Source organism: Panthera onca, chromosome A1 (genome assembly GCF_046562875.1).
Source record: "Panthera onca isolate mPanOnc1 chromosome A1, mPanOnc1 haplotype 2, whole genome shotgun sequence".
Classification (NCBI taxonomy): domain Eukaryota; kingdom Metazoa; phylum Chordata; class Mammalia; order Carnivora; family Felidae; genus Panthera; species Panthera onca.
In genome coordinates this window covers 193,491,442-193,515,180 of record NC_138339.1, presented here as the reverse complement: position 1 = coordinate 193,515,180, position 23,739 = coordinate 193,491,442, and the positions used below count along the sequence as shown (strand labels likewise).

Below are 23,739 nucleotides of genomic sequence, written 5' to 3'. Positions count from 1 at the left end.
GGGCAAAATCATCTAACAGAAAGCGTAGTTTATAATAAAATCTTGAATATCTCATGTAATTTATTGAATATTCTACTGAGAGTGAAAAACAGAATGGTTGTAAGCATATTGTTTCTTGACCCTTGTGCTCATCTGATTGACTGGGGGCTCTGGCTGCCACTCCCACCCAGCCTCACAAGAAAGGATTGTACCAAATACCGCTAGCCCAAAAAAAGATCCAAATTCAAAATTTGAAGTTTGATTTCTACTGAATGTAAAACCATCATAAGTCAGGGGCCATCTGCATAAGAAAATATACTAACACAAAACCCAGAAACCAAAAAAGAAAAATAATTGCTTATTTTACTACATAAATACATCAAACTTTTGTTTGGCAAAAGACATCCTCAACACATTTAGAAAATAAATTACGAAATTAAAATCTGGGAGAAATGTATGTAAGCCATACGAAAGACAACTAAAACAAAAATATACACATTTCAGGGGCGCCTGGGTGGCTCAGTCAGTTGAGCCTTTGACTCAGGTTTTGATTTCGGCTCAGGTCATGGTTCCAAGCTCCTGGGATCAAGCCCTGCATCAGGCCCAACACTGGGTGTGGAGCCTGCTTAAGATTCTCTCTTTCTCTCCTTCTGCCCTCTTCCCTGCTCTCTGTCTGTCTCAAAAATAAAAAATTAAAAAAAAAAAATTAGGGGCACCTGGGTAGCTCAGTTGGTTTACCATCCAACTTTGGCTCAGGTCATGATCTCGTGGTCTTTGGATTCCAACCCTACCTCAGGCTCAGTGCTGACAGCTCGGAGCCTGGAGCCTGCTTCTGATTCTATGTCTCCTTTTCTCTCTGCCCTTCCCCCACTCACGCTCTGTCCCTCTCTCTCTCAAAAATAAATAAACATTAAAAATTTTTTTTTAGAATGCCCTCCCCCGGATCATTTAAGTTGTGGTATTATATACTTGATTCACCTATCCCTTGTGTTTTCTGTAACTGAAAGTTAAGTCTGCAATCTCAACTACACATTCAGACTAGATATTTTTGGCAAAATATTAGCAGCTTTCTCTGGGGAATAGGATTACAATGAAAATATCTGTATGATATTTATTTCCTGTGATACACATTTCAATATTACTAGGGTTTTTGCAGTAAACAAGCACATGTACACTTTAAAAAAAAAAAGAAAGAAAGAAAAAAATGCATTGGCATTGATACCAAAAGTCCTAGTAGTATACAAATCATGTATTTAAGGGAAAAGGAAAGTACAAAGTAAGATCTTTCTTTTCATGAAAAAGAAAGGATTGTGTGTATATGTGCATCTACACATATACACACAACAAATAAATATGGGGGAAAAGTTAACAGAGATTCCTTTTTTAATTTTTTTAATGTTTTTATTATTTATTTTTGAGAGAGAGATAGAGAGAGAGACTGAATGTGAGTGGGGGAGGGAAACACAGTCCGAAGCAGGCTCCAAGCTGTCAGCACAGAGCCTGACACGGGGATCAAACTCACGGGCCACAAGATCATGATCTGAGCTGAAGTCAGTCGCTTAACCAACTGAGCCACTCAGGTGCCCCATCAAAGATTACTTTTAACTGTGAGATTATTAATTTTCCAGGTGACTCAATTTTGCCTTTGCTTAGTTTCTACTTTTACTTCCATATGCATGTAATGGTTTTGAAAAGGAGTGAAATTTGTGATTATTTAATGAAACTAATGATTTTAGATGTTGAAAATAGCAACTTCTAACAACCAGGAAAAAGAAAGAACAAATGATTGAAGTATACACAAGAACTCAAAAACAGCAATGGTAGAAACAGTGGCCTGGTTTTTCGAGGAAATACCAAATTATATTCAATATAAGTGATACTTACTTTCCAAAGCTGTGCATTTGTAGGAAATGCATTCCATTTATGGCCTCACAAAGCAGACCATATTTCATAATATCTTTATTATAATTGTGTTTGGGAACAACAGACATGAAAATATATATTTATTCCATAGAGCTTTGCTGAACAAATTATAACTATGACCAAATTTCTTTAGAATCATAGCAACAACAATGACCTGCTACAATAATTTAAAATAAAAAATTATATTCCAAGTAAAAAAATGAACAAGAATATGTTGCTAATTAGCATACAAGAGCCATGGAAGTACATAAATCAACACATAAATATGTGTTAAGTTATAAATTTGACCTTTTTAACCTTTATTTTCTAATTTTTTGTTACAAAAGGTTTCATTAATATCTCTCTATGTCAAATAGAGGTATTCAAATTATTTTGACTTATGCATCTCTTGGCATTGAGACCATTTATGTAACTAAGCTTTGCAATGGAATCTTGTAAGCCCCTTTTTAAATTTGGAGGCATGAGATCCTGGAAAGAACGAATGCATAAGTCTTTTTTATTTCTCTTCTTTCCGTGATTTTCCTAGTCTTAACAATAGTGCGAGCTTACCAAATGATTTCACTTGTATGTAGAATCCAACAAACAAAACAAACGAAAAACAACAAAAAAAGAAACAGACCCACAAATATGGAGAACAAATGAATTGTTCCCAGAGGGAAGGGGGATGGAAAGATGGACAAAATGGGGGGGAAGGGGAGTGGGAGATACAGGCTTCCAGTTATGGAATGAATCAGTCATGGGGATAAAAGGTATAGCACAGGGAATACAGCCAATGGCATTGTAACAGTATTGTATGATGACAGATGGTCGCTGCACTTGTAGTGAGCACGGTGTAACACAGATTTGTTGAATCACTATGTTGCACCCGTAAAGCTAATGCAACATTGGGTGTCAACTATAGTTCAATAAAAACAAATAAAAAATAATAAATAAATACATTTAACAACAGTGCAAGCTTAAATGGGAAAAGAAATCTTTAAAAGGAATTCTAAGGGATGAGGAAAGTCACAGAACGTTGCTTTACGAATAATGATTTGTGTTAAAGTAGGATTGCGGATATCAACAAATTGTGTAAATATAAACTTCAGAGGTTGTTAGAGCCATCTCCCTCTTCCTCCTGCTTCTTTAGAGTCATTCAAATGACCAAGTATATACTATGTAAAATGAAGTGTGACTACCTTGCTTTTTATTTTTAATGTTTGTTTATTTTGAGAGAGAGAGAAAGTGACAGGGCAAGCAGGGGAGGGGCAGAGAGAGAGGGAGAGAGAAAGAATCCCAAGCAGGCTCCGCACTGTCAGCGCAGAACCCGACCTGGGGCTCAAACTCACAAACCGAACCATGAAATCATGACCTGAGCTGAAATCAAGAGGCCGATGCTTAACCAACTAAGCCTCCAAGGCACCGCAAAGTGTGACTATCTTTCAAGTAGTGTCAGCACTGGAGAGGAATATTGTTATTGCTGTTGTTTTAATTTCCATGCGGGTGCCAGTGTCTTCTTCAGATAGATCAGAGCCAAACGCTTCACTAGTTATGCAAGAAATCTCTAGTGAAAAGCTGAATTAACTGACACACTTATGATTTATCCCAGAGCTGTAACAATAACCCTTAAGGATTGGTGCCCCTGATGGCTGCCCAACCTGCTTACTGCTTAGCCCATTCCCAGTGGTCCAGAGCTGGGAAGGGCGGAGGGAACACAGAAGCAGAGCCCAGAAGACTGAGAAAGAACCTGCTATGCGTAAGACAGATCCCACTATGCATAAGAAGCCTTGAGTTAGAGAAGAGAGCCAGTCAGCTGGTCAATTAGTTGCTGCAAAAGTGAGACAGAGAGTCCTCTGCGTCAAAATGGTGAACCCCAGAGGAAGAACCAAGATGAACTCATGCCCAGGGGGCAGCCACTAGGTAGATGAGTCATGGATCCCCAGGGCAGCCCCCACAGCTGGGTTCTGTGGCATTTCAGTGCCCATGCAGCTGTTTTTCCTCCTATTCCCTGCATCTTTACGACAAAAGCCTAAAAGGGGAGTAACATAAACATGTCTCTTTTGCTTACCTCTACAAGGAAATCAACTAACACAAAGTTTTAGATGTTGTTCAATATTGAAAATTATGAATATATTTTCATTTCAATCGGGCTTGAGGGAGGGATTATTTTCAAATATTAAAAATAAAGACTGAAGATGGCAGAACAGCATGGAAGCTTTTTGTGTGTCTCGCGTCCATGAAATACAGCCAGGCCAACACTGAACCATCCTACACAACTAGCAAACTGATTGGAGGATCAACACAACAATCTGCACAACCTGAACCACAGAATTCAGCAGGTACGCGACACGAAGACTGAACTCGGGGAGCAAGAAGCCACGAAGTTAGGGAACTGCTTTTGTGGGCGGAGAGAGGACGGAGACTGGGGAGGGGGGAGAATAAAAGAAAAGCACCCCTCCCCAAAAGCAGCTGGAGAGAAAGTGGAAAATTGGAAACAGCCGCAGGGACTAAACTAAAAAGGGAGAAAGGAAAGGAGAGGGTTTAAATTCCATTAAGACTATAAACAAGGGGAGCGCAAAGGCTGCAACTCCGCAGCTCCATACCTGGCGGTGCTCTGGTGGGAAGGGCGAATCCCCAGGAGCAGAGTGGGGTCCGGGAGGTTCTCGGGCCACACGGGGAAAAGCGGTTCCACTGCTGGAAGGACATTCGGTAGAGACTATTGAAGCCACCTGGTCCCAGCAGACCCCGGAAGGCAGCCACATTCGCTGGTGCTGGGGCAAGGTTGTTGAGGGTGAAGCCTGGTGCCAGATGTGTGATGTGATTTTCCATAATCCCTGAAATGCTGTTGCTACACTATCTCATGGACTTTTCCTGGGGTGGGCTGGCACCTTGCTTCAGTCTCGGGGTACTGGCAGCAGCAGGGTCCAGTGGGCGTTCCTGGGTGCAGACAATATTCGGCCATTGTTCATTCGGCCATTTCTCGGTGAGACCTTCCCACAGGGTGGGGGAAAGAGTCAAAGCCACAGTCCTTTGGACATAAGGGGCCGGGAAAAACAGCCGCATCTGAGACAAAACTCGGAAGACAGGTACTGCCTGAGGCCTGGTCACGGAGAGTGAAAAACGAGGGAGTGGACGAGAGCTGAAGACAGAGGAGGGGTGCGCGGTTTCTGATCTGGGCGAACAGACTGGGTAGCTGGGTGGCCGCATTTTCCCCACTCCCGCGCATGCGCATACGCACCTGCGACTTCGCAACAATCCACCCCAGTAGGCTAGCAGCGCCATCTAGTGGAGAGCGGAGCTATTACACTGACCCCCGCCCAAATGCACCAACTTTGCTCTTTAAGAACACAAATCTCACCACCTGCTTAGTTTATGGATTATAAAGCGCTTCATAGTCTGACTTCTAGAAGAAAACGACATAATTTCAGTCCTACTTCAATTTGTTAGCAGGTCCATCATTTCAATTTTCTTTCTTTTCTTCTTTTCTTTTTTCTTTTTCTTTTACAATTTTCTTTTTCTTGAATACAGAAAGAGAAAAAATTCATTTTTATATTCAATTTTTATTAAAAATATCTTTCTTTAATTTTTATTACTATGTTTTTTACTTTTGTATAACTATTTTCAAATTTTACTTTACTTCCATCATTTTCTTTTAGTCTACTTCAGTGTATGTACCTTTCCAAATTTTCAGTTTCCTCTTTTCTCTTTTTCTTTCTGTTTCTTTTTTTCTTTTTCCTTTCTTTTCTTTTTCTTGAATGCAGAAAGAGAAAAACTTCATTTTTACTTTCAATTTCTATTAAATATATTCTTATTTAGTTTTCATTACTATAGTTTTTGCTTTTAGGTAAATTTTTTCAAATTCTATTTTCTTCCATCATTTTATTTTAGTCTACTAGAGTGTATTCACTTCTTCAAATTGTCAAACAATTTCTTTTTTTTCTTTTTTTTTTAATTTTTTTTCTTTTTCTTTTCTTCTCTTTTTTCTTAAATACAGAAAATGAAAAATTCATATTTATTCTTAATTTTTATTAAAAATATTTTTCTTAATTTTTTTCTACTATATTCTTTACTTTTGTGTATATTTTTTCAAATTCTATTTTCCCCCCATCATCTCATTTTAGTCTACTTCAGTGTATTCATTTTTTCAAATTCTCAAACGATTTCCTTTTTTTTCTTCCCCCCCACTTTTTTTTTTCTAATCTGTCAAACCACTTTCAACACCCAGACCAAAACACACCTAGGATCTAGCATCATCTATTTGATTTGTGTGGGTGTGTGTGTGTGTGTGTGTCTGTGCTTAATTTCTAATTTTAATATTTTTTTTAATTTAAATTCTTTTATTTCAATTTTTCTACCTCATTAATTCTTTTTCTCCCTTCAAAATGACAAAACGAAGGAATTCACCCCAAAAGAAAGAGCACAAAGAAACAACAGCCAGGGACTTAACCAACACAGATACAAGCAAGATGTCTGAACCAGAATTTAGAATCACGATAATAAGAATACTAATTTGAGTCGAAAATAGATTAGATCCCTTTCTGCAGAGATAAAAGAAGTTAAAAAAAAAAAAGCCAGAATGAAATTAAAAATGCTATAACTGAGCTGCAATCATGGATGGATGCAGTGGCGGCAAGGATGGATGAGGCAGAACAGAGAACCAGCGATATACAGGACAAACTTATAGAGAATAATGAAGCAGAAAAAAGAGAGAGATTAAGGCAAAAGAGCACAATTTCAGAATTAGAGAAGTCAGTGATTCATTAAAAAGGAACAACATCAGAATCATAGGGGTCCCAGAAGAGGAAGAGAGAGAGAGACGGGTAGAAAGGTTATGTGAGCAAATCATAGTGGAAAACTTTCCTAACCTGGGGAAAGACACAGACGTCAAAATCCAGGAAGCACAGAGGACACCCATTAGATTCAACAAAAACGGACCACCAACAAGGCATATCATAGTCAAATTCACAAAATACTCAGGCAAGGAGAAAATCATGAAAGCAGCAAGGGAAAAAAAGTCCCTAACCTGAAGACAGATCAGGTTTGCAGCAGACCTATCCACAGAAAACTGGCAGGCCAGAAAGGAGTGGCAGGATATATTCAATGTGCTTAATCAGAAAAATATGCACCCAAGAGTTCTTTATCCAGCAAGGCTGTCATTCAAAATAGGAGAGATAAAAAGTTTCCCAGACAAACAAAAATTAAAGGAGTTTGTGACCACTAAACCAGCCCTGCAAGAAATTTTAAGGGAGACTCTCTCTGAGGGGAGAAAAGATGGAAATAAATAAATAAATAAATAAATAAACAAACAAACAAACAAACAAACACCAAAAGCAAAAAAGACTAGAAAGGACCAGAGAACACCACCAGAAACTCCAACTCGACAAGCATCATAATGGCAATAAATTCATATCTTTCAGTACTCACTCAAAATGTCAACGGACTCAATGCTCCAATCAAAAGACATAGGGTAACAGAATGGATAAGAAAACAAGATCCATCTACATGCTGTTTACAAGAGACTCACTTCAGACCTAAAGACACCTTCAGATTGAAAGTAAGGGGATGGAGAACCATCTATCATGCTAATGGTCGACAAAAGAAAGCTGGAGTAGCCATACTTATATCAGACAATCTAGACTTTAAAATAAAGACCGTATCAAGAGATGAAGAAGGGCATTATGTCATAATCCAGGGGTCTATCCTCCAAGAAGACCTAACAATTGTAACCATTTATGCGCCAAATGTGAGAGCACCCACATATATAAATCAATTAATCCCAAACATCAAGAAACTCATCGATAGTAATACCATAATAGTAGGAGACTTCAACACCCCACTCACAGCAATGGACAGATCATCTAATCAAAAAATCAACAGGGAAAAATGGCTTTGAATGACACACTGGACCAGATGGACTTAATGAAATGAAATCTTGCCATTTGCAACTATGTGGATAGAAATGGAGGGTATTATGCTAAGTGTAATTAGTCAGAGAAAGGCAAAAATCATATGATTTCAGTGATGTGAGGACTTTAAGAGACAAAACAGATGAACATAAGGGAAGGGCAACAAAAATAGTATAAAAACAGGGAGGGGGACAAAACAGAAGAGACTCATAAATATGGAGAACAAACAGAGGGTTACAGGAGGGGCTGTGGGAGGGGGGATGGGCTAAATGGGTAAGGGGCATTAAGGAATCTACTCCTGAAAACATTGTTTCACTATATGCTAACTAATTGGGATGTAAATTTTAAAAAATAAAAAATAAAATTTAAATAAATAAATAAATAAATATTTACTGACAGGGAAAATAAAAATAAAAATAAAGACTATTTGTCAACCTTTTGAGCAAAAGAAGCCAGCATCTCCTAACACGTTTCAGTTTATAAACCACTTCCATGCTCCCACTGCCATGTAACCCTCACAGTGGGGTAGGCATTATTAGCTCTATTTTACAGATGAAGACACAAAGCACACTTATATACACCCTGTTGGTATTTAAAAAAACAAAAAGCAAGTGATGGGCAACTAGTCTTATATATTTATACACGATTTTTTTTAATGTTTATTTTTTATTTTTGATAGAGAGAGGCTGGAAGGGAGAGAGAGCACAAGCAGGGGAAGGGCAGGGAGAATGGGGGATAGAGAATCTTAAGCGGACTCTGAACTGTAGCAGTGAACCCAACTTGGGGCTGGAACTCGCAAACCTCAAGATTGTAGCCTGAGCCGAAGTCAGACAATCAACTGACTGAGCCACCCAGGCGCCCCTACTTACACAGGATTTTTAAAAATTCTTCACCAATTGAAATATATCTTACGCAAATATTTTGTGTAATTCCCAAATAGTTAGATTGATCATATTTTTAGTAAGCAGTTTCCATTACTCCAGGGCAAATTGAGATGAATGAACATCTAGTAAGTAATGAGTGATATATATGCATAAATCAATTCAGGAGAGACTTTTTAATCATTTTAACTACAGCAAGAAATTCACAATATTATTAGTGACTATTATTAGGGCTGTAATAACACACAAACAAAAGTTTTCATCTTTCTGGGAATTTGAAAACATTTAATATGTAATCTTCCCTGTGTCTACTGGAGGTTTTTCTTTTCACTTGGTGTTTTTAATCAATATAATATCTCACCAAGATACTATTCTTTAAAATTGTCTGTAGTGGGTTTTCTAGAGAGGAAGTTCAGTGTGGTGTTTATGAGCATAGATTCTGATACAGATTGCCTGGGTTCAACTCCCAGCCCAGCCATTTACCTTAGGTAAATTATTTTACCTCTCTTTGTCAGTTTGCTCATTCATAACATGGGAGTGATTATAATAATGGTATATATCCTCAAAAGATTTTTTCGAGGATTAAATTATTTAACACCCACTAAACTCTTAAAAATAATACTTTCCTTGCATGCTGTAGTCCCTCAATAGTTGACAGACATTGTCAATACATTTATTCTTTATATCTAACTTATGAGGAAGGTTAACGTAAGCAGATTTAACTTGAGGAAAGGGTAGGTCTCCAAAGGTTTGTTTACAAATTAGAATGCACTGCTTCAAAGAAACAGTATTGCCAATAGTAGACAAATCCGTCTACAGTGGTAGACAGGAATCCAAAGAAGCCCATACATGTCCCTTTCACCCATGATGCAGTTGAGATTGTATGGTACTAGCAGCCACTGCACTGTCTGAGCCCTTCTAAGTTCTGGGAGCACAAGTTACAAGGTATGGTAGGACCCGTGCATGTCCCTTGCCACACCAGGGAACACCAAGAGGTTATGGAAAAGACGTAGGAAGGGGCTGTGAGGGACAACATAACTCCAGTATAGGATGTGGGAGAACTCTTCTTTTTGATGTTTGAAGAAGGCTCAAAACTCCAGACTTCAAGAATATCAGTTGCAAGGAAAAATTCCAGGTTGCCAGCATGGCAGCATATTTAATGATTTTTAGAAATAATCTACTAAAAACTTTGTGCCAGCATTATAGTTTTCAAGATGAGAAAAGTAAATACCAAAAGACCTACTCAATCTTATTTTCCATTCTGGTTAAAAGGTGGATCTGCATGAGTAATGGTGGGAAGAGCACATTTTCTCTGAGGGCAACAAGTCTCGAAACAATATCATGAATGAAAAGAAAAGGAGGGAGAGGCTGACATGCTTCTGGGTTTGGCACTCTGCCACCTTAGACTGCAAGTGGATGTGTCCTGGGCATTGTACTTGAAGGCCACACTTTTGCCTTCTCCATTTCTCTCCAACCATTTCAGGAAGGAGCTGGGACAGAAGGACTCACAATGTAGCAGGGAAATGAAAGGCATCTTGGCTTTTGCACATACTGTTTCATCTGCCTGGATTCTTTTTTCAAACCAAATACTTATGGTTATGGCCAACCTGGGCTTTGAGTCTTATTTAGAAATCCCTGGTTCCAGAAAACAGCTTTCCATATCCGGCCAAAGTAGGTGTGTGTTTATCTCCATTACAGCAATTGTGCACTCTATTGGAATGGCTTGTTTGTTAGTCTTTATTAATTTGTGAGCTCCTTGAGAGTACAGAAAGTGTCTTACTCATCTTTGGGTCTTTGGGTCTGCGATGCCCTATGTTGTGACTCTCACATAGGAGCTACCCAACAAATACTGCTTAAATGAACGAACGAACTAAAGCAGGAATTTCAGGGAGGTGGAAAGATGATTCTTCAGTCCTTTCCTATTCTTTGTTTTGTTTTGACTTGGAACTGAGTGTACCCTGATCCTTTGTCTCTGTAGAATAAACTAGAGCTAATATAAGGTCCAGAGTAAAAACTGCAAGAAGCTGGCTGTTCAGAGCTAGTTCGGTCCAGGCTGTAAAGAGGAGAGATGAAGAGAGAATTGTGGTTTCCCTGCTATCCAGGCAAGTTGACAGGAGCAAGAAATCAGAAGTGTCAGAGCAAAACCCCTAACTGGGAAAGAGCTGACATCCAGTTACAGTAACCTCTGCCTTCTGTGTCTTTTAGGAATGCAAGCATAGAACCAGGCAGATGAACAGGTATTGATCAAATAGAAGAATGAAAACTCCAACAGTGGCCACTCAATTAAAGCTCACTTCTACAGAGGGCAGATCTGTCCTTTACTGACACACACTAGGTAAGTGTGAATTGGGAATAAGGAAGGAGTGAGCCTAATTACAGAAAGCGAGCCGGGCGCGCTGGGTAAGGCCTCCTCTCACCTGCTAGGTGCGCCATCTGTGAGCTCTGCCTGTGGAAATATGCAAGTTACTGTCCTTATTGCTGCTAAAGTAGCTTCAGGTTATTCAGCATATTAGTGGAAAGAGGTGGTCTCAGAATTAGAGAGAGGCAAATACCACTGTATTCCAGTTATGGAGATCAGAGCTGAGAAGGTAAATGCCACTCAAAGAGACAATTTTCTAGCTCAATAAAACTAAGGAATTCTTAGCTTTTAAACTCGGGTTTATCAGATGGAAGGAAGTACTATTGGAGAAACGGGAGATTAAATGTCAAGACTAAGGCAGTGTCTACATAGAACAATCACACTGGCCAAAGTAGAACGAACACATGATGAAGGTGTGCAGTGATCAACCATGTCAACTGTGGTGTGATCTAACTCAGTCTGTAAGAAATAACCCAATGAGCTCTGCAGTAATGTGACTTTGGTTACAATCCTAAATTGAGAGTCTCTGGGCTCCCTTTTAAAACTTTATAAGGAAACGCGATTCCATTAAACTGGCCAAAACTTCTCTCAAAGATTAAAAAATTATTCAAAATGTAGGATTTCTGCAAACCACAGATGCCTTCTAGAAGTTACTTCTTACTTAAACATATTCACTATGGTTCATGTTTTTCATTACTGATATTTTCCCATGTGATGTATTTTTCTTCAAGTATATAGTTTTATCAGGTTTGCCAAATGGCCTAATAAGTAAGATATCAGATTCTGGCTGCATTTTGTCTACCTTTTTATTAAGTGTGATGTGCATACCGTTCTCATACATAGCGTAACAGTAGCAGCAAATGGCCAACAACTAATAATAACATCAGTGACCATAACTGTGAATTGACCATTTAGATAAACGCAAACCATCCCTTCTCCTGGACCCTTTATATGAATTTAGAATTTAAATTAATCTTCGTACCTTTGATGTCAAGCCTAATTTCTTCTCTAGGCCCCATCACCTTACTTCTTCCATTTTCTTAGATGTTTACACGCATGCAAGGGAAATTAATAATAAGAGCTAATATTTGTTGAATGCTCTTTACATTCTAGAAACTTCACTGTTTTCTTTGTAGACTGTATCTTTTTCCCAATAATCCTAAAGGTAGCTACCATTATTAACATTTCTACCTAAAAATGAGAACACTGAAACTGATTGAGATTAAGCCATTTATTCAAGTACACAGGTCAGATATTTAAATTATTGTTCAGCAAATGCCCTCTCCCTTTCACATTCTGTGCAGAGTAGACTTGCCTGCATTCTTGATATTGGACTTGGCCCTACAACTTTCTAGGTCCATGGAATGTTAGCAGACATGATGTGAGCAAAGGCCTTAAATGTGCTTCGTGGGTTTGGCTTGCCTCTTGCATTCTGGTCATCTGCCATCAGAAAACATGCTCCAGGGGGATGCTGCCTTTCATCCTGGACCATTTAATGGAATACATGAAATAATGAAAGCCCTCTTCCTCCTTACACTCAAGCCCTATATCTATACTTCCTGTCTCTCCCTCCTGTCCCAAATCTCACTTCTGGACACAGAGAAAAAGTTAGAAACAATATATGTGCTGGCCCAAAGAAAGCAAACTGCATGGGGCGCCTGGGTGGCGCAGTCGGTTAAGCGTCCGACTTCAGCCAGGTCAAGATCTCACGGTCCGTGAGTTCGAGCCCCGCGTCAGGCTCTGGGCTGATGGCTCGGAGCCTGGAGCCTGTTTCCGATTCTGTGTCTCCCTCTCTCTCTGCCCCTCCCCCATTCATGCTCTGTCTCTCTCTGTCCCAAAAATAAATAAAAAACGTTGAAAAAAAATTAAAAAAAAAAAAAAAAAAAAAAAGAAAGCAAACTGCTCTAGAAAAGTCCTGAAGTGTCTGCTTTTACATATATTTTTCTCATCTTTCATTTTAAAGGATTTAGAGAATAGTTTTGCCCATATTTCCCCTGGTTGCAGAGACCCAGAAAACTACTTATGAGTCAATATTTAACAGCTGCTCAAATAGAAGTAGATTCTTTTTGATAGCAATATCACTTCCTGATGAGATGGAGACCCAGAAATTCACAATAGTGGTTTTCATTAAAGAGCATCCTTGCACTTTTTATGGCAAAAATTATTAGCACTTGTCTTTTGGCAAAATTCCAAGCCAAGCAATTATATTATACCTGTTCATACTCCTCCCATTCTTTCAAATGTCATTCTTCTTGCTTTCTTCCTTGAAACAATGCGATGTTACTGTGAGTGTCAAATTCAATTCCAGAAGCCAGTGAGCCACGGTTTCTCTTTTCTTAATATCAAAGCTTTTAAAGTTTTAATTAATTGTTATAAAGCAATTATATGAAAGGAAATATGGTATTTATAACATTGATATCAACTGGCTCATAATACCTAAAGCCAGTAAGATCATTAAGAGTGATAAATTAGAAAAACTCCTTAGATCTACTCCACTCCCAATGCCTGTGATATTTTAGGTATTTTGCCAGAATTGAGGTCTCTTTAGCAATACTTACTGCTGAATCCATATTTCAGATTCACTTGATAAAAACTAGAACCACATGGCAGAAAGTATAAATGAGCCTAGATTTTATTTTACTTTAGGATTCTAAATTTGTTAATATCATCCTTAAACCTGGGACTTCTTATAATGTCTCAAATTATGCCCTTCCAGAGGTTGAAAGTGCTTCTCTAACTCATTGTATGAATTAGAGTTCTCCAAAGAAGTGACAGCAGAAATTCTGTGTGTGTGTGTGTGTGTGTGTGTGTGTGTGTGTGTGTGTGTGTGCATGTGTATATATGTATATGGAAGAGGCCACAAACCTCTCTATGTATATAGAGAGACAGAGCTTTAGTTTAAGGAATTGGATCACATGATCACGGAATTTGGAAAGTCTGAAATCCTCAGGGCAGGCTAACAGACTAGAAATTCCGGCAGAAATTGATGTTGGAATCTTGAGTCCAAAGGCAATCTGGAGGTAGAATTCTTTCCTCTGTTGGGGGACTTTAGTCTTTTCTCTTAAGGCCTTCAACTGATTAGATGAAACCCACTTACATTATGGAGGGTAAGCTGTCTTACTCAAAGTCAACTGATTTAAATAGCAATCACATCTAAAGAATATCTTCACAGCAACATCTGGATTGCTGTTTGACCATAGCATAGCCAAGGTGACAAATAAAATTGACCATGACATGCATTGATCACCAAAGTGGAATGACTATTTTCCTGAAGATGCTATAGAAAATCACATGGCATGTGGGAATTAAAAATAGAACTTCTTAATATTTATTTTCATCCAACGAAATTATTTTTACCAGTATTTAGTGCATAGATTGACAGCAGTACCCCCCTCCGTCTATATGTGAGGTGTCACATGACATGACCAGCATTTAAGTTGTCCTAGGAAGAGGTGGGTAGGCGATCTCCAGCACAGAACACTGACAAGGGTCCCTCACAGCAGAGGTTTCATTCTCGTTTACTTGAGCCACTGTGTAGACAAAATAATAGCCTCCCAAAAGACATCAATGTCTTTATCCCTAGAAACTACTGTCAATATGTTACCTTATGTGACAAAAAGCACTTTACAGATGTAAACAAGCTAAAAATCTTGAGATGGGGTGTTTATCCTGAATTACCCAGGGGTGGGGGCAATATAATCATAATTGCTTATAAGAGGGACTACAGGAGGAGCCAGAATCAGAAAAGGTGATGTGGTGACAGAAGTGGAGACTTAAGTGATGCCCTTTAAGAGAGAAAGAGGCCACAAGCCTAGGAATATGAGTGTTCCCCAGGAGCTTGGAAAGGCAGGGAAGCAGATTCTCTCCTAGAGCTTCCAGAAGGGATGCGACTCTGCCAGTACCTTGATTTTAGCCCAGTGACACTCATGTTTGCAAAAGCAATGTATTAATAATAAAAAAAAAAAGGTGGAAATTTCTTGCTAAATTTCAAGAAACATCTCTGCATCATTTTGAATGGGATTTAAAAATGTTTAGCATGATTTTTTATTAGTGTTGCCCTTCTGCAATTACGAGATCGTGTCTTTGTGAGTTATTTCAACTATGGCAGTCATTGAATCAACTATAAAAAAAAACCCTTATAGAATCATGCCCTCAAATTATTTCTTCATAAAGGCAGTGCATTGAGATTTCAAAATAATGTTATATATTCATTCACAATGAGAGCCCAAGACACCAGAAAGACCACTGCTGATGACTCTGGTTTGGGGCCGCCCTGCCAGGCTGAATCTCTGGGCAGGATTTCTACTTCAAAATGCAGCATTGGGGGAGACAGTCACCTAAGCTCGAGATCCAGCAGTCTTAAGAATGTGAAAAGAGAAATTGAGAAGGGAATGTCCAAGGGCAGCTGGTCAGTGCACACCTGATTTTGTTTTAACTTGAAGATTACTGCCCACAGGTAGAGCCATCCAGCCTGTGGCTGTGGATTTCTAGGGAAAACAGACAGGTTGATTATAACAAGGCAACCTGAAAAAAAGGGAAAAGAAAAAACTACATGCTAATTCTCCACCTTGGCTAGAATGCCTTTAAGACTTATTCACACCATCTGGTGCCCTCACAGACCCACCACTAAACCCTTTACCAATTTACTTAGAATGTCAAGGACATCACCTTGAATTCCTTCAAGTTTTCTGCTGTCCATTTCAACACACTTTCCTTCTTCTGAAACAAGAAGAAAGTGTTACTTTTCTTTTTGAAAGCTAGCCCTTTCTACCTTCCCTGTGACTTTGCTCTATCAACAATCCGTTCTCTTTCTTTCATATCTAGTCTCCCCTGTCCATTGGCTCCGCTTCTTTCTCAAGCATAATTGGGTCCCACTTACCCTTAAATATAAGTCATATTTTTTTAAGTTCATTTATTTTATTTTGAGAGAGATAGTGCAAGCAGGGGAGGGGCAGAGAGAGTGGGAGAGAGAGAATCCCAAACAGGTTTGCACACCATCAGTCCGGAGCCGAACACAGAGCTTGATCTCATGAACCACGAGATCATGACCTGAGCCAAAATAAAGGGCTGGACACTTAACTGAACCACCTAGGTGCTCCTATAAGTCATATTCTTAATTTTGTTACAGCCACAAACCAACATTTTCTCTTATTCCTTTCTTCTAGTGTCAGATTTGAGGAAATTGATGTCTCCCATGATCTCCATTTCTCTCTGCCCCTTCCCTCCTTCACCCTAGTGGAGAAGGAAAGTCTTTGACTGGCTCCAACTATACAAACCAATAGTCTCTTCCCATTTCTTCTACGTTCCAGTTGATGATTTAATACCGACTCCTCATGACTTCCTTTTTCCTTAACTATATACCACCCAGATTAACTTGCGACCTTTTAGCCATCTTGAATTTTTCTCAACATCCTTCACCCCCTGAAGCATAGGATCCCAAACTTTGATGTTTATAAGAAAAATGTTGACAACTTGTTAAAAATATAGAGTTCTTAATGCTATCCCTAAATTCTGATTAAGTAGGTATGAGTGGGGGCTGGGCATCGGTATTTTCAACAAGCCCTTTCCTGCTGTGGTGCTCAGGCTTTCACTCTCACTCAGGGGAAATGTTCCGTGACTGTCAGTTCACAAACTGGCTCCATACACAGAGGGCAGGGAGAGAATGAAAAGGAAGCCCACCCCAGATTGCTAAGTGGCAGGTTTCATAAGCAAGGGAACTTACATCTGAGGCTTGTCATGGTGGCCTCAAGACCAGTAGATCACTTTATCTGCCCAAAAGAATCTTAAAATTATATACAGAAGCCCTAACTGGGTTCACTCTTGTTCTCCAGGCTGTGTCCTTGAAATAGTTCCCACTGTGGGACTGGTCAGCAGAGCATACATCCCAAGGATGGGAAAGGTTAAGGAGCTTCCGATTGCTTGGGTGCAGTCTGAAGGTCAATTGGCAGTCACACTCTCTTGACTACTTCCTCCAACAATGACCTCATCTGTGTCCCTCGCCTCAACTTCCACTGAGATGAATCCTCATTCTATATTTCTTGGTTTACATTTTTGTTCAACATCAAAACTTACATTTCCAATCCATTGTTAACTTCATTCTTTCATTTTAAAACTGGACCTTACACTTAAATATAGTTTAGAAACAAACCCATTGGCTTCCCCCCAAACCTGTTTCTACTCCTATCTTTCTTAACTTTTCTAACCACCATTTTCCTAATTCTGTGGGCTCCCAAATCTCAAGAAACCTCAGTCATTGTGAACGTTCAGGATCATGCTCTCTTGACCTCTGAGGGGAGGCTGACACTACCTTCCCCTTCTGTTTTCAGTATCCTAACTCATCTTTACTCTCCCAGCAACCCAACATGCCGCTGCCAGCTTAATCTTCCTTAGGAACAATTCTGTTTCTAGAAAACTTTAACAATTCTTTCCTATTAACCAAATTTTAACTCAAACACTTTAGTTTGCAATCAACATCCTCCTCTCAGGTTCTGAAATTCCTCTGGAAAATTCACATGTGCACATCCTCCTCCCAGTTGTCCTAAATGCGGGATATCAATCCTTTGTTAACCAAGGGTGCGGAAAGTATTTTTTCCTTTTGTTTTGTCACCTGTGGATTTTTAGGGTATTTTGTGCGTGTGTTTGAAAGTTTGAAACTTTTGGGGCACCTGGGTGGCTCAGTCGGTTAAGCATCTGACTTCGGCTCAGGTCATGATCTCATTCATGGTCGGCGGGTTCAAGCCCTGTGTCAGGCTCAGTGCTGACAGCTCAGAGCCTGAAGCCTGCTGCAGATTCTGTGTCTCCCTTTCTTTTTTGCCCCTGCCCCGCTCAGGCTCTGTCTCTCTCTCTCTCTCTCTCAAAAATAAATAAACATTAAAAAAATTTTTAAGACAGTTTGAAACTTTTAGATTGTCAAATTTGTCAACTTTTTCTTTTTTTGCTTCAAGTTTGTTTGTTTGTTTGTTTGGTTCAAGGTTATGTGTGGGTCACTCCAGGGTGCAGTCTATCTTGTTTTATATGACTCTTGTGCATATCTTCTCTTAGACCTTAGATAGTAAATTCCTTTATGGTAATAATGTTATCTTTTTTACAGGTGTAATGAACATATTAATGAACACTTACTATGAGATATTATTATTTTTAGCACCTTACGAATATTGATTCATTTAATCCTGATTTCTACCTATATGAAGGGTACTACTATTAGACTGTTAGTTCTGTTTTGCAGATGTGGAAACTGAGGTAACTTGTCCAACTATCACACAACGAGGTCATACTACTACCAATCCTGATGGAGCCCGGATTACAATCCAGGCAGTTTGACTCCAAAAACTCTACATGGGATAAATTCCTTATGCTGCCTTTTGCTGTGTGGAAAAATAGTGGGCACTCGATAAGTGCTCGTTGAAGGAAAGAAAATTAATACATAGACAAGCTGGGTTGGTATTTCTAGGCTACACCCAATTTCCTAGAAGACCTCATGAGAGTTTAAGAGGTCACAAGAAACGATCAAGCAGCCATAATGTGAAGTGCCAAAGAACCCCAAACTGAGACACCAAGTGATGATGCTTGAGAGCACAGCAGTCTTGAAGCACCTGGTTGGCTAAAAGGAAAATCTTGAATGATGAATGGAGGGAGCACAAAAAACGTGGGATCCAAAGCAATGGGCAGTTTTCCACATCATTATAGCAGTATTTTGTAACAATTTCTTTGGCAACTGACAGCAGGCATTTAAATCAGCTATTTCCTCCTCAGAATTCCTCTCCAAAGAATAATAATGGCCTCTGCGACTCTGAAGGAAATGTAGCCCCTACTCGGATACAATCTTATCTGGGAAATTGCCATGGTATTCGTCACAGCTGTCACTGTGCTGAGCCCATTAGAGATGTGCTGAGTGGGGATCTACAGGGTTGTGTGTTCTGAGGGCTCTCGCTACACATTCTTCCTGGTTGACGCGGGAAAACAAAATAACACTCAACGTTTTAGGGGCCAGAGTCTTCTCAGGACTGGGTGGGCAAAAGAGAGCCATTCATACAGCCCTCAAGGAGTTACTCTATGGCTCAGGTTGTAGATTTATAAAGACATTTGCAGTGACACCAATAGGAAGGGCAGAACAGAAGAAAGAGCATACAGAGAAAGCCCAGCTTTCTATTTCTTTAATTGGAGAGCATGCGGGGAGCTGAAGACCTAAGAAGTTGGGGTAGGAGGTTAGCATTGGAACCTTGGACTGGAGTTCTTTTCAGTCTGTTTCAAGTAAACAACAGGCTGTTACAATTTCTATTCTTCTCATGTAGAGAATGTTAGAGCTGGGGGACTAACTCCTTCTCCATGATATGTAATTTAAGAAACGGGGCCCAGAAGTATAAAGCCACTGACTGGGGCCCCACATTTAGCAGGCAGCAGGACCCACGATGCCTGGATTAGGGCCAATGGGACTTTTCAAGTTTGGTTTTGTAAGGGAATGCTCCTGCAAATCTAATGTAAGTTTTCTTGATTTAAAAAAACAAAACAACAACAACAACAAAAACTCCAAATCATATTCCCTTTTGTTTTAATATTTATTTTGTTTGCTTTTAACCCACAGTTGCCTTTATAAAGAAACAAACATAAAAATAGCCTTCCACTCAATATACCAGGGGAGATCATTTACTCTGATGTTACATTATCCTAGAAACTAGCTTACTGCTCCATGTGAGTTACTTATTCCCAAAAAGTCGTTTATCTGCCTTGACTCAAAACAAGATCAGGCATCTCTGCCACGCACAGCACAGCACAGCGATTTCTAAGCTAGACACTCTGGGACTGGGTATAACTTACTTTGTACGGACAGCATGCTGCCTAGGGCCCAGTGTGGTTCCCACCCCTCCACCCCTTTCCTATCACCATAAGACCCTCTCTAGGTCCCTGAGGATTGTGGGCATTGTCCCGAGGCTCCACAGTTTTCCTTCTGTTTGTTTTTTCGTTGTTGTTGAGGAAGAGGAAATCGGCAAGTCTGGGAGAGGAGAGCTGAGGTAATGGGACACCTGTTACACGGCAACTGTTACGTAATTTACATAATCTCAGCAATATCTTGTATGTCTTCCCATCGGCTCGCTTAATGTCTATCCTACTCTCTTTCTCATACTCTCATTTTGATTGAAGAAGCTACATCTCCATTCCCACCTCAGCGCCTAACCCAGAACAAGCACTCAGCAGAAGTCCATGGACTGCCTGCATGAATGATTGGGCTTTACTTCTTTGCATCACCTCCTATTTCCCATCCCTCTTCTTTTCCAAGGCCAGTTGTAAGACAAACAGTAACAAAAGCAATGACTGAAATAGGGGCAAAATACTTAGCTTCTTTGAACTAGTTTTTATTTGATGATTTGGTAGGACTTTATCAAATCATGTCTGTGTTTCCTAAAACATTCTCTTTGCTATAACTCACTTACTAACCATTTTGCTTTCTGTGGGTCCATAAAATAATTTTCTCTTTGGTGGTAAATGAACCAGAGCAAAGGTCTGTGAAACTCTTCTCAAGTGCATAGTAAAGTGTTCTAATTACAAAGGCCCCTGAAGACTTATTGTTGATAATGGCAACCTGACACATATATCCAGGGTAGGAAAAAAAAAAAAGTCACATTAGAATTATTAACACAGAAGGAAAAGGACATACCATGTTTAACTTTTGTATTATATTTCCCTAGCTCACATAGTTTTTATTCTCTTTATAAAAAGTGTGTTTTGGGTTTATAACCATGGATGTGTCATCAATCTTTTTATTTATACTAATATCATTATTTGCAATATATCATAATTAAGTATATCTCAACTGTACCTAATTATACCCATGTGTAACATGAAAAATGTTTCTGTATTAATTTAAAATTGTTTTTAAATACTACCTTTAATTTTTAAATTTGTATTAAAGAGAGCATGGCAATATTCCAAGGCCAGTAAAATTCCAGCATGTATGTCTTAATTGAGACATGTGGGCCTATATGTGCATACATAAACAAATTTAAAGTTTCTCTTTATTTTTAAGCTTAATGTGATTAAATCAGTTAAGAAATAATCAGATGTCTTACAATCATATTCTGCTGTTCAAACTGAAATGAAATATACCCCCTTTATTTAAAAAGTCTGCAGAACGGATCAAGTAGATGGCAATGTAATATCCATTACAAGTGCTTTTTCTGCCATCTAGTGGAAAAATGAAATCTGTGAGGATTCATAATTTACATTTTAAATTCTATTGTCTTAAAATATTTGGCAAAGCCTTATTTGAAATCTCAAGAGAAGAAAACAGAACAATATATTCTCTCCCTGTTTCTGATTTGATCTGCTGGTGGACCAGATGTGGGTCATCCTTGGCATTCATTCCCCATGATGCCAAAGGGGCTGCCGACAATAATGTAGAGGGTGCTTCAGGCTTTCTGTAAAAATGGTGGAGGCCATGGGCTCCAAACAAAATACCAGCACCACTGCATTTATTGTCAAAGTGACAAATGATATCTCAAGTCCGTCCAACCCTTTCTGTTCCATATTCAAATCCTGTAAACTGGAGGAGAGAAGGTTGAGAGAGATGGCTTGTTGGACACTGTCTAAATCAGTGGCTTTCAAACTTTTTAAACTGCATCTCACACGTACTTGACATTGCAACTCATTCTGCGTACATAAAACAGAAGCCACGTTCCTCAAAGTAATAACCTTTCCATGTGATCACTCTATTTTACATTCTGTTCTGCTTTATTCTATTTCACTTATTTTGGTATTATTTTATAACATTTTAAATTGACTTCATGATTCACGAATGGGCCTGACGCTTGAAAAACACTGGTCTCCTAAAAACTCCTAAAAAGTTACCTCTACTGCCTTAAAAATATATGATACTAAGTCTAAAATTATGACCAAATAGTTAAATAAAATAAGGTATGATGGACATTGGTTAATTAATACAAAGACCTTTGAGATCTTATCAGTTCAGGATATTTTATCAGATGACTGTTCTCTATCATCCTCTCTATCTCCCAGAATAGGAGGCTTGACCTCATTTTCATAAACGCCTCTGTTAAGTCAGCCATCAAAGGATTCTATCCTCATCAGTCTTGTGTCTTTGCTCTCTTTTCATCTTCATCTGGTTCAGACCCTTCCTGTTTTCCCCCTGGATGATTACAGAAGGTTCCATACTGCTCTCCCTGACTCCATCTCTCACCCCTGTGAACCTTCCTTCACACAGCTTCGAAGACTTACCCTCCGCCTCACAAGTCAGATAAAATCATTCACTGCATCCTCTGCCTGAGGAATAACACCCGAGTGACTTAGGGTGACATTCAAGATCCTCCCTGTTTAGTGCTTTGCTGGCATTTACTATTTTAAACTATCTCATTAGGTTGCGAGCTAGGTCTTTATCTTTATCTCTTTTTAAGCATACTCTATTTGCCCCAGCAGGTGCTTAATAAATATTTGTGGAAGGCGCTGAAAGGAACTTCCTTTCTGACCTTCAGTTTTGTGCATGCCCTACATTCTAGTTGCCGTTCTACTAACCATTCCCTGAACTCTTCTTTTATTAATTAATTCATGTATTTGTTTATTTTTAAAGAATGCGCATTTGCTTGAGCTTTTTCCTGAGCTGCCTTACTGTTTTCTGCCTACGCAAATTCTTTTCACCTTTCAAACACCAGCTCAAATGCCATCCCTTGCGAGAAACTCCCTTGGTCCCCAGCAGAATAAACTCCCACAGCTTGTTGATAGTAACCCCTAGTTTCTATTCAGAACTCATGCTCTCTCGTGCAGCTTTAGACGATGCTTCTCTGTGTCTATCTCACTTGATTGAGAACGTCTTGAAGTGCAGGGAAGATGCTTTGGGCATCTTTCTAGTCCTTAGTGGTATTCTAGGTCTTAAATATATGTTTGTTTACTTAAACATACTTGTTGCATATATCTTTTTTTAAATAGGTAGAACTGGAGCCTGAGCCTGCTGGCAACCATTTTTAATACAGGCCAGCCAATCTTTGATGGGCTATTTTGGAGTATATACACAAGTTTCAGAGCAGCATTTGACCAAGATTTTTACTTTGAATTATCATTCTCCACCCCCCTCCCTCAAGGACACTTTGTTTCAGCCCATGGTGAGGCCTTCTCTGGGGGCCTCTCATTGTGGACCCCTGCCAGAGGAATGTGCAGCCTCGAACCATTGTTCAGCCTCCTTAATGGTGGGCTGTGAGCACTGAAGGGGGCGGTACAGCATGAAAACAGAAACCAAAAAACCAAAAACTGTTTCAGTATCTGCTGGGCACGATGTCCTGCTGAGAATCCCAAGAAGTGGAAAAGCCAACTGCCACCCTGATACAATGAAAACCCTATTGAGTGGCCCTTTGTCATGTTCCCATAATAATATGTGCTTTTTTCCTGTCACTGGACTTCCTTCTTGTATTGCATTGTATGTGTTTCCATGAGTTCGTTGTAGGTAGAAAGTCTCATTCATTTGTATATGCAGCAACTAACCTACCACCTACAATAGCAGACATTCAATAAATATTTGTTGAATGAGAATGAGAGACACAAAGAATTACAATGGATAAAGAACTATTAGATATGATGTCCATCTTCAAGGCACTTATGCACCCGTTAGAAAATAATTACCTAAACATTCTGACCATAATGTTTTACACTTAATAGACATTCAATACATGTTAATGAATTACAATTAATGAAATGAGAGCCAATTTCTATG

General features: G+C 39.2%; 1 non-coding gene across 1 annotated transcript; it reads left to right on the top strand.

Annotated features, from left to right (window-relative positions):
* The first annotated feature begins 23,116 nt into the window (after window positions 1–23,116).
* LOC132682610 (small nucleolar RNA SNORA42/SNORA80 family) lies at window positions 23,117–23,252 on the top strand. Its single transcript, XR_009611782.1, has one exon. It is a non-coding gene; the product is annotated as a small nucleolar RNA SNORA42/SNORA80 family (small nucleolar RNA).
* Window positions 23,253–23,739: the final 487 nt, after the last annotated feature.